This window comes from Euprymna scolopes, chromosome 3 (assembly GCF_053919585.1).
Source record: "Euprymna scolopes isolate OS-2025 chromosome 3, ASM5391958v1, whole genome shotgun sequence".
NCBI classification, from domain to species: domain Eukaryota; kingdom Metazoa; phylum Mollusca; class Cephalopoda; order Sepiida; family Sepiolidae; genus Euprymna; species Euprymna scolopes.
In genome coordinates, this window is record NC_136484.1 from 130,738,877 (window position 1) to 130,743,240 (window position 4,364).

The window sequence follows — 4,364 nt, forward strand, 5'->3', positions numbered from 1 at the left end:
ATTATCAACACCGAATTGATGGAGACCAACATACCAACAAGTCAAATGAGCTGAAACAAAGGAAGTAGAGACAGGTTCAGTAATTTCGAAAGAGCACATGCCGTAATAGTATTTGTAGAAAAGACTGAGTCTAGCAATGTCACGTCTGGAAGAGATAGTGCAGAGAAGAAATATGAGGCTAATCAAATTTCAAATAAGTTTCTGAACCTCATAAAAAATTCTATCTTTATTATCTGTTTCAAGGGGATACACTTTTGCTTTGCAATAGGGAGTTTGTAAGTATGCACACCCTAAGGATTCTTGAAATACACCACCCAGGTCTGGCATTTCTTAAAATGTTATTTTAGTATTTAATTCTCGTAAATTTGTTGCCCGTTCCAAGTTCATCTTACCATTTCATACTTAGATTTTATATATTTAGAAATCGTAATAGGGAATGTGAGTTTACCGATTTTTTACCTCCGAACTTATGGCATCAAAGGGAGGTCTTATGTTTCGTGTATTACGATTGAATAACAGGAATGGTGATTATCAAATGCAGATGGACAAACTATAATAGTACACGTAAATTTTATTTATTCTCTTCCAACACTGAGGGCGCTTCACTCACCATCGTCTGTCGTCGTCCCACAGCGGCATTCAATGTATATTCTCGCTCTGGAATTAAAGATATCATAAAAACACAAATAAGGACGTATTATTATTATACTTCTTACAACTGTTTTCATCTTGAGTGTCATTTTCACAACATTTCGAACGAAACGTTGTGATAATTACACTCGATAAGAACAGTAGACTGAAGAGTCCAAATAATACGACTAGCCAATCCTCATCTAAATAAATCAGAAACAAAGAACATTTTGGATTTCGAGATTTATGACATAAATTAATATATGTAAATATAAGTTTATTTTGCTGTTACCGTTGCATTATTCTCTACTAGCTGGGGGGTACCAGGCGTTGCTTGGGTTTTTAGAGGCGTGTGTGGTTGGGGAGTGGTAAAATGAAAACAAAACGAAGTAATATACCTGTTTAAATATTATAAAAACAATGTTTAAACTATTAAAAAATCGTGAAAAAAAAAGAATTAAAAAATGAACGTGATCTCATACGAACGGTCCGGGGGTGCCCGGGTGTTTGAAAAATCCTAAAAAAGCTGGAGGGGGGGGGGGCTCGAACTCAAATCATTGTGGCGAAAGCACCCCTCAAAAAAACAAAAAAAAACAAAAAAAAAAACGTGATGAATTAACTAAAAAGTGAATTAGGTAAAATATCAATTCCGCAGTGAAGTTTGTTTGTTTTAGTTTCAGTAGTCCAGCATCACAATCGAATTCTAAATGATTTTTTTTGTTTTCTCGAATTCTAAATGAATTTATTTGTTTTAATTTTAATTTAAGTGTAATGCAAGTTAATTCACGTTGCAAGTTAATTCATCGTTGCGCTGTAATAATAAATAATAAAGAATGAATTCTTTGTGTAAAAATGTTGAGTTGAAAGCACTAATAAATAAAGGTCAGAGTTATATTTCACGGTTAAAGTCGTATAAACCGGAAGTAAAAACCGGTTAGTCCCGTAGGTTGCGTCTTACACTAAATAAAAAAGCAAAAAGAAATCAATAATAATAATCGCGTTTTCGCGTTTTTTATTTTTATTTTTTTGTTATTTTTATTTTTATTTTTATTATGGGAAAAACAGAAAGCATAAATCGGGGGAAAATGATTAAAAAAACGGCATAAATAACCTTGTACGATTCGAAACCGGTGTTTCCGCGTACTGTTCCTTGTGAACACACCGCTGCGGTGTAAATAGGGAGCGGGGAAAGGAAGAATCTAATAGAGAGAAAAGATGTTGCAACTTCCATTGAATCTAACCGATTTTGGCAGTGAACTCTCACCGGGAAAAATATGGAAATGTATCACTGTCAAGGAACTGCAGAGGTAATAGGCCTATAGCACACCTCAGATAATGTGCTACAGTTTGTACGCATTACATTTGCAGGTAATGTCATGATTTTTAATCCTGGTCAAATTCGAAGGGGAAAATGAGTTTATTTTATTTATATAGATAGAAGATAGATTGATAGATAGATAGATAGATAGAAAAAGAAGACTAGTAGAAGTAGACATATCAGGTACACAGATTTCTGGGTCTTGGCCTCTTTTTATCGATACCCCAGTCAATTCTACTGAAATCATGTGGATTACAAGCTTTCAAGAGGTCTGCTTTTTCTCTTATAACAGTGTTATGTGATATTCGTTTCTATCACGTCTTACAGTAGAGCGAGCTGACCTGAATATGTGAATCACGAAATACGTACTCACAGGAGTAACCTTATAATAATAAAAAAAGTATTTTTAAATATAAGTCAGGTAAAGTAAATACATAATTTCTGGTGAAGAAATAGACATAAAAATGTATCGTTTTTGTCTTAATACTATACTCATGACACACACACATACACACACACACACACACATATATATATACATATGATTACTTCATTGAATCACATAAATTAAAATACGAAGATATGATTTTATGCGTAAATTTATCAGTATTAACCTATCCACTGCGCAATATATAGGTAGAGCTAGGTAGTAAGTTATGAAAATATATATGACAATTAAGCTACACAGAATATTCCATAATTCGTCAGGCTTATGCATAAGCGTGGCCAATTCTTACGAGATTGAAACGCGGAATATTCTGTGTAGCTTAATTGCCATATATATTATCATAACTTACTATATATATACGGCATAATCGCGTTGACACACCGGTTCTCGTCAGATCACCGAAGTTAAGCAACGTTGAGCATGTTTAGTACCAGGTGGGTGGCCATTTGGGAATTCTAGGCGCTGTATGTGCTCTCATCTTATCTCGGCATTTGTTTCCAGTCATTCTGTACTTCACTTGCCACTGGTATTTAACAATGTCGTCTCAGTGGTGTGGTTGGAGATTGCGCACCTCTTGCCACAAAAATTTTACGCGCAAGCAAACCTTCGTGGGTATCCATAGTCTGTCCAAGACTGAAGGAGCCTACTATTACACACACACACACACACACACACACACACACACACTTTATATTACATATATAATACTGTGATATATTTGCTACGCTGTTGTCCCAATGTCTGGCGTTCAATCACTAACCCTTATCACCGAGTGGCCTCTGGGCCTTTATAAGAGATGACCCTATGTAGTATATATGTGTGTGTGTGTTCGTGTTGTTGTTGTTGTTGTTATTGTTATTTTCAGGACTGTGTTCTCCTTTCAGCTCCATATGCCACATTATCATTTTATCTTCCTATTTTCTATATTTGCATTTCCACGTTACAATAACATGAAATAAAGTAAAACCTTGCCTTTGCAAACTATCCCCCTGCCCATCTCTTTTCGTTCCCGTTATTTCATTCGTTCTCTCTCTCCCCCTCTCTTTCTCTCTTCCCCATTTTCTATTTCTCCCTTTACTATAACTCTGCGTCTTTCTAGGATGCATAGCGATACAATTTACCATTTCCATGTATGCATGCTGGCATGCAAGTGTTAATAAAACACAGACAGGCAGACACAATGGCACACACTAATCTCACCCTGACACGTAGCACACTTCCAGCCGCACATTAACGCAATCCCACCCGTTCACGCGAGAACACAAAGACGATAGAATAATTATGGAAGATCTCAAGTGATATATCGTTGTCTGCCTTGACACAAGATAAAAAAGTGATATCAGGTTGCAGCGTATGTAATGTAATTACTAGTTATCATATTTTGTAAACGTGTGCTCACTACGACATCTTTTCACACGAAAAACTGACCTCGTAGGCCTGTAGATAGACGGTGCGTTAACAAAGGAAACAGAGCTGTTAAAATGTCTCTTTTCATCTCAAAAGAACTTACATAAAATATACAAATAGAACAAAATTATCCTAAAAAAGAGACACAATAAAAGAATAAAACAAAGTCAGTTTTAAAAGACTTCCTAATAAGTTTTTAGTTTTTTCTTGTCAAGATATTATCTTTCATATTTTCCCGCTTTGTTTTTCTTAATGAAAACTCAATTTTAAAACCAAGTGACATTTTTCAATCGACTAACAAGATAATGTTTTATAAATATAATAAATAACCTTTTCAATAGTAATGGAATATATCTGAAACGCAGAAAATTTTTTCCAGATACGCCAATTCAACGCCGTTTCCATATCAAAATGAAATCTACCCATGATGCACAGTTTTCATGTTAAATTTCATCCATTCCCACATCCTAGTAGAAAAGTTGACTAATGGTGCCACAATTTTTTTTTTTGCTTTCCACTGTATTTTTGCATATAAATGTCGTTTTCATTTAGATACATGCT

At 34.9% G+C, this 4,364-nt stretch overlaps 1 pseudogene; it reads left to right on the forward strand.

The window, feature by feature from the left end:
* Positions 1-2,750: 2,750 nt before the first annotated feature.
* On the forward strand, positions 2,751-2,867 carry LOC145265596 (5S ribosomal RNA; annotated as a pseudogene).
* The last annotated feature ends 1,497 nt before the right edge of the window (positions 2,868-4,364 follow it).